Genomic DNA, 7,802 nt, shown 5'->3' with positions numbered 1-7,802 from the left:
TCCACTCTTCTTGTCCTGCAAAATGTCTTTAAAAATCTTTACTAAATCCACGCTTGTCTTGAAAACATCTTTAGGAAATCCACGCTTGTCTTGAAAACATCTTTACTAAATCCACGCTTGTCTTGAAAACATCTTTAGGAAATCCACGCTTCTTGTCTTTAAAAATCTTTAGGAAATCCACTCTTCTTGTCCTGCAAAATGTCTTTAAAAATCTTTAGGAAATCCACGCTTGTCTTGAAAACAATCTTTAGGAAATCCATGCTTCTTGTCTTGAAAAAATCTTTAGGAAATCCATGCTTCTTGTCTTTAAAAATCTTTAGAAAATCCACGATTCTTGTCCTGCAAAATACCTTTAAAAATCTTAAGGAAATCCACGATTCTTGTCTTTAAAAGATCTTCAGGGAATCCACGCTTCTTGTCTTTAAAAGATCTTCAGGAAATCCACGCTTCTTATATTTAAAAAAATCTTAAGGAAATCCATGCTTATTGTCCTGCAGAATGTCTTTAAAAAATCTTAAGGAAATCCACTCTTCTTGTCCTGCAGAATGTCCTTAAAAAATCTTAATGAAATCCACGCTTCTTGTCATGCACAATGCCTTTAAATATATTTAGGATTTATTAAAGAATATTTTTACTTGGCCCTTCAAGGCGTGGATTTATTAAAGAATATTTTTACTTGGCCCTTCAAGGCGTGGATTTATTAAAGAATATTTTTACTTGGCCCTTCAAGGCGTGGATTTATTAAAGAATATTTTTACTTGGCCCTTCAAGGCGTGGATTTATTAAAGAATATTTTTACTTGGCCCTTCAAGGCGTGGATTTATTAAAGAATATTTTTACTTGGCCCTTCAAGACGTGGATTTATTAAAGAATATTTTTACTTGGCCCTTCAAGACGTGGATTTATTAAAGAATATTTTTACTTGGCCCTTCAAGACGTGGATTTATTAAAGAATATTTTTACTTGGCCCTTCAAAGCGTGGATTTATTAAAGAATATTTTTACTTGGTCCTCCAAGGCGTGGATTTATTAAAGAATATTTTTACTTGGCCCTTCAAGACGTGGATTTATTAAAGAATATTTTTACTTGGCCCTTCAAGACGTGGATTTATTAAAGAATATTTTTACTTGGCCCTTCAAGACGTGGATTTATTAAAGAATATTTTTACTTGGCCCTTCAAGACGTGGATTTATTAAAGAATATTTTTACTTGGCCCTTCAAGACGTGGATTTATTAAAGAATATTTTTACTTGGCCCTTCAAGACGTGGATTTATTAAAGAATATTTTTACTTGGCCCTTCAAGACGTGGATTTATTAAAGAATATTTTTACTTGGCCCTTCAAGACGTGGATTTATTAGAGAATTGCTGCAGAATGTCTTTTAAAAAAAACTTTAGGAAAACCACGCTTCTTTGGCTGCAGAATGTCTTTTAAAAAAACTTTAGGAAAACCACGCTTCTTTGGCTGCAGAATGTCTTTTAAAAAACTTTAGGAAAACCACGCTTCTTTGGCTGCAGAATGTCTTTAAAAATTCTTTAGGAAATCCACGCTTCTTTCGCTGCAGAATGTCTTTAAAAATTTTAGGAAATCCACGCTTCTTTGGCTGCAGAATGTCTTTAAAAACTTTAGGAAAACCACGCTTCTTTGGCTGCAGAATGTCTTTAAAAATTCTTTAGGAAATCCACGCTTCTTTGGCTGCAGAATGTCTTTAAAAATTCTTTAGGAAATCCACGCTTCTTTCGCTGCAGAATGTCTTTAAAAATTCTTTAGGAAATCCACGCTTCTTTCGCTGCAGAATGTCTTTAAAAATTCTTTAGGAAATCCACGCTTCTTTCGCTGCAGAATGTCTTTAAACATTCTTTAGGAAATCCACGCTTCTTTCGCTGCAGAATGTCTTTAAAAATTCTTTAGGAAATCCACGCTTCTTTGGCTGCAGAATGTCTTTAAAAATTCTTTAGGAAATCCACGCTTCTTTGGCTGCAGAATGTCTTTAAAAATTCTTTAGGAAATCCACGCTTCTTTAACTGCAGAATGTCTTTAAAAATTCTTTAGGAAATCCACGCTTCTTTTTCTGCAGAATGTCTTTAAAAATTCTTTAGGAAATCCACGCTTCTTTGGCTGCAGAATGTCTTTAAAAATTCTTTAGGAAATCCACGCTTCTTTGGCTGCAGAATGTCTTTAAAAATTCTTTAGGAAATCCACGCTTCTTTGGCTGCAGAATGTCTTTAAAAATTCTTTAGGAAATCCACGCTTCTTTGGCTGCAGAATGTCTTTAAAAATTCTTTAGGAAATCCACGCTTCTTTAACTGCAGAATGTCTTTAAAAATTCTTTAGGAAATCCACGCTTCTTTTTCTGCAGAATGTCTTTAAAAATTCTTTAGGAAATCCACGCTTCTTTGGCTGCAGAATGTCTTTAAAAATTCTTTAGGAAATCCACGCTTCTTTGGCTGCAGAATGTCTTTAAAAATTCTTTAGGAAATCCACGCTTCTTTGGCTGCAGAATGTCTTTAAAAATTCTTTAGGAAATCCACGCTTCTTTGGCTGCAGAATGTCTTTAAAAATTCTTTAGGAAATCCACGCTTCTTTGGCTGCAGAATGTCTTTAAAAATTCTTTAGGAAATCCACGCTTCTTTGGCTGCAGAATGTCTTTAAAAATTCTTTAGGAAATCCACGCTTCTTTGGCTGCAGAATGTCTTTAAAAATTCTTTAGGAAATCCACGCTTCTTTGGCTGCAGAATGTCTTTAAAAAACTTTAGGAAAACCACGCTTCTTTGGCTGCAGAATGTCTTTAAAAAACTTTAGGAAAACCACGCTTCTTTGGCTGCAGAATGTCTTTAAAAATTCTTTAGGAAATCCACGCTTATTTGGCTGCAGAATGTCTTTAAAAATTCTTTAGGAAAACCACGTTTATTTGGCTGCAGAATGTCTTTAAAAATTCTTTAGGAGAACCACGCTTATTTGGCTGCAGAATGTCTTTAAAAATTCTTTAGGAAATCCACGCTTCTTTGGTTGCAGAATGTCTTTAGAAATTCATTAGGAAAACCACGCTTCTTTTGTTGCAGAATGTCTTTAAAAATTCTTTAGGAAATCCACGCTTCTTTGGTTGCAGAATTGCCTTCAAAAATTCTTTAGGAAATTGACGCTTCTTGGCCTGCAAATTGTATGCACTTACTCAAATTGTTGAAATTTGGTCCTTAGAGCAGATAAAAGGTGTCAAATATCTAATGCATTTTGGTCTGCACCTACTCTTCTTATTAAATAGGGTCCTTCGAGCTCAATTAAACTCTACAAATGCCACTCTACCACGTTTGAGTAATTCAACTTTGCAAAATATGGTCCTTCGAGCAAATAAAATACTTCATTTAGGTCAGCACCACTCGTATTACAGAAATATGTTCCTTGGAGCGTAATAAAGCAAATAAAAGGTGTCATAAAAACTTATTTTAGCTCTGGATCTACTCATATTTAGCCCAATCATGAATCCCCCGCGAGTTTTCTCAGTTTCTTCTACAATTTGAAATGACAGAAAGACAAAACTCACGGGGTCCTTCGAGCGCAATGAATAGCAAACTTACCACGATTGGGTACCGACAATGATTTCTCTTGGTGTGCACTAACTCGTATTATTGAAATTTGGTCCTTCGAGTCAAATAAAGCTAGCTATACAAATGACCCCTATACCACGTCTGAGCACCAGCAATGATCCCTCTTGGTGTGCACTAACTTGATTGATAGAAATGTGGTCCTTCGAGCAAATAAAAGGTGCCATAGATACTTCATTTAGGCCTATCTATACTCGTATTATTGAAATATGGTCTTTTAGCGCTGTAAAGCTCTGCAAATAAACCTTCTACAAATGTTGAATGCCAAGAATGATACATCTTGGTGTGCACTAAAGTAAATTATGGAAATATGGTCCTTCGAACACCAATAATATAGCAAAAATATTTAAAGTATGTGTGCATTCATTTAGGTATCGTCCTTCGAGCTCAATAAAACATTGCAAAAAGCCCTGAAATCCAGGTTGATTACTAGCAATTATCCATCTTGGCGTGCACTTATTCACATTATTGAAATATGGTCCTTCGAGCTAATAAAATCCATAAATACGTCGTTTACGTCTCGATCTACACATACTATTAAAATACGGTCCTTCGAGTGCAATAACGTTCTGCAAATTGTCCATCTACCAAGTTTGAGTTCCAGCAATAGCTCCTCTTGTTGTATACTAACTCAATAAATGGAAATATGGTGCTTCGGCGAGATAAATAATTCATTTAGATCTGCACCTACTCGTATTATTAAGTAGTGCCCTTCGAGCTCTACTTCTTCTTTATTTGCAAATCCGTTATCCGGATATAAGCGATCATACTGTTACGAATGTAACTGATAGGTTAATTTAGTTTAATTTCCGTTAATTTAAAAATTTGAATTGTAACGTAAAGTTTTTATTACGCAGTTACTTTATTTAAGCAACAACAACTACCATGTAGAACTCTCTTCATTATTCTAGATGTTACTTTACCTTTTATTAATGTGCTTTTATTTGTCTTGCCATAATCATGTAATTATCGTTTAGTCTCTACTTCTTGTATTTCGTGTATTTGTTTGTTGTTGTAATTACGTCACTCGTATTTCGCCCTTGTATGTATGTGAATGTGGTTGTTCGCTTATTGCGAATGTGCGTCTGTGTGTTCATTGCACAGATTCGAGATGTTGCCATATGTTCTAGATATTTCTCGAACAGGGAAACTTTGGGATATAAATACAGGGGAACTGGCAATGACGAGTTGAGTTGTGTTTTAAGCGTTGAACTGAACAGATCGGTTAAAGAAGTGCTGCGTGCTAACTAGAGACTTGCTGTGTGCTTAGTAATTAAAGTCGGTTCCGAATAAGTGTAATAAAGTAAATAAAGCATTGTAGAAACGTAATCTAACACGAACCCTGTTTTATTTGGTACAAATCGTATCGGGGAATAAAACAACGTCTACACGGAGATTAGTTAAATCTAATTCCGTAACAATACAATATAATTATAAATGTTCTAATATAGTTCATATTTATATTATAATGACTATTCAGGCATAAACAGCTCTCTATTTCTTGCAGCCGAAATCACACTTCTTTCATCTTGGCAGCATGTCCAGTCTTGGATATTTTTCAGCCAGTTCAGTTCTCTTCTACCTCTTCCTCTCTTTCCTTCTATTTTACCTTTTAGACATAAACAGCTCTCTATTTCTTGCAGCCGAAATCACACTTCTTTCATCTTGGCAGCCTGTCCAGTCTTGGATATTTTTCAGCCAGTTCATTTCTACCTCTTCCTCTTTTTCCTTCTATTTTACCTTTTAGACATAAACAGCTCTCTATTTCTTGCAGCCAAAATCACACTTCTTTCATCTTGGCAGCCTGTCCAGTCTTGGATATTTTTCAGCCAGTTCATTTCTACCTCTTCCTCTTTTTCCTTCTATTTTACCTTTTATAATGGTTTACAGAAACTTATATTTGTCATTTCTCATGAGATGTCCCAAGTATGCAATTTTTCGAGCTTTGGCATGTTGTAGCAGTTGTCTTTCTAATCTCATTCTTCTTAGAATGTCCTGGTTTGATACATGGTCGGTCCAGGGTATCTTTAAAATCCTTCAAGCTTTTCTCATCGGCAATTTTGATGGTCCACATCCCAACTGCGTAGAGTAGTACAGACCAGATATAGCATTTTACAAATCTGGCTTTTGTTGAGAGACTTATGTCGTGGTTTGTTAATACTTTTTTATACTTGAAAAAGGCATCTCTGGCCATCTCTATACGTCGTTTAATTTCTTTTGACGAATCCCATTATTCGTTTAATAATACCCCAAGATATGTAAAATTTGTGACTCGTTCAATATTGTTATTTTTAATTTGTAGTGTGGTGTGATATTGATCGTTTTTCTTGGTTTGGTTTGGTTTTAGGACGCGCAGCTACCGTTGTTGGCAGCTACTTCACTCGGAGACCTTGAGCTCCATTGTGACCATCCTTAAAGAAACTGTGTGTTGTAGTTGGTCTATTGCGGATTTGTTTGTGTAAGTGATTTGCTGTGATAAAGTAGACATGTGAGAGGTGGTTGCTTATTTAAAGTTGAGTGTGTTGTTGCTGAGGTTGTGATAATAGATGCAAGTTTATAATCAAGTTGTGGTGTGTGGTGACTGGTCTATTTGGAGAATCGTTTTTCTGTAATTGGTTTTTTTATGTTTATTTTTAGGCCATACATTTCGCTCCCTCAAGCAGCATTGTCTACGAGCTTTTGTAAACCAGATATGCTGGTATCTATTATTGCAGTGTCATCTGCATAGGGTATGTTGTTGATTATTAGACCATGTACTTTTACTCCTAGTTCTCTTTCAATGAATTCCTTAAATATTTTCTGGGAATAAATGTTGAACAGCAAAGGGGACAATGTACATCCCTGTCTCACTCCTCTTGATATTTCAATTTCGTCTGTTGCTGCACTATTTATCTCCATCCGAGCTTTTTGATTCCAATACAAGTTTTTTTATGCATCTTATTTCTTTTTCCCCAACTCCAAATGTCCTTCAATATTTTGATAAACTTGTCGTGCTGAACGGTGTCAAACGCCTTTTCGTAATCTATGAAGCAGAGGAAAAGCATCTTTGTGGACATCTCTGCATTTCTGCACCAGTATCAGCATGGACAGCAAAGTTTCTCTTGTCCCCATGCCTTCCTTGAACCCAAACTGTGAGTCTGCCATAGCTTTTTCACATGCAGGATATATTTTTGTGTGTATTATTCTCAGAAATATTTTTACAAAGTGGCGCATAAGGCTAATGAGTCTGAACTCACAGCATTTCCTTGCATTAGTCTTCTTTGGTATTGCTACAAAGGTCGATAGTAACTAGTCATATAATAACGTCAAACTCGAATCCATCCACAATTCACTCTTGAACTTAGGTGTTTCCACCACATTGATCAATTGGATCGATGAAATGCTTAGCTGCAGGATAATCAATTCAAATATCGGTGAGACCTCCATTCGGAATTCTGTCACCAGGGGCACACCACAAGGTGGCGTATTATCACCACTGCTGTGGCTCCTGGTGATTAACGAAATACTTAAGGAATTTGACCAACTACGTATAAAGACTGTAGCTTATGCTGATGACGTGGTCATAATGACCACCGGGAAGTTCTCACAAACGCTATCGGAACTCATGCAAGGAGCTCTGGCCAAATTATCAAGATGGGCACACAACAATGGACTTGGGGTGAACCCATCTAAGACAGAGCTGGTTCTATTTACGAACAAGAGAAAAGTCAAACCATTCACCCTACCAACGCTGGATAGAGTGGCCCTAAAGCTCTCCCTAGAGGCCAAGTACCTTGGCATTATCCTGGACCACCAACTAACGTGGAAAAGGAATGTCGAAGAACGTGCCAAGAGAGGCCTTATAGCCCTTTATTCTTGCAAGAACTCTATTGGTAAGAGTTGGGGTTTGAAACCACAGTTCATACACTGGATTTTTACGGCCATAGTTCGCCCCATTCTGACTTATGGTTCATTGGTATGGTGGAATGCACTAAGTAAGACATCCCTTCTCCATAAGATTAATGTAGTTCAAAGAGCGGCATCTCTCCTAATTACCGGTGCCATGAAAAGCACTCCACAGGCTGCTCTCAATGTATTACTGGATCTTCATCCGATGAATCTCGTGGTGCAGGAGTTGGCAGCAAAGAGTGCTCTCCGACTCAAGGAGTTAAGTTCATGGCGTAACTTCGACTACGGCCATGCTGCTATCTTACGACAATC

Source organism: Musca autumnalis, unplaced genomic scaffold (assembly GCF_047663935.1).
Source record: "Musca autumnalis isolate F117 unplaced genomic scaffold, ASM4766393v1 scaffold_3, whole genome shotgun sequence".
Lineage (NCBI taxonomy): Eukaryota > Metazoa > Arthropoda > Insecta > Diptera > Muscidae > Musca > Musca autumnalis.
Note: the sequence above shows the minus strand (reverse complement) of the source record.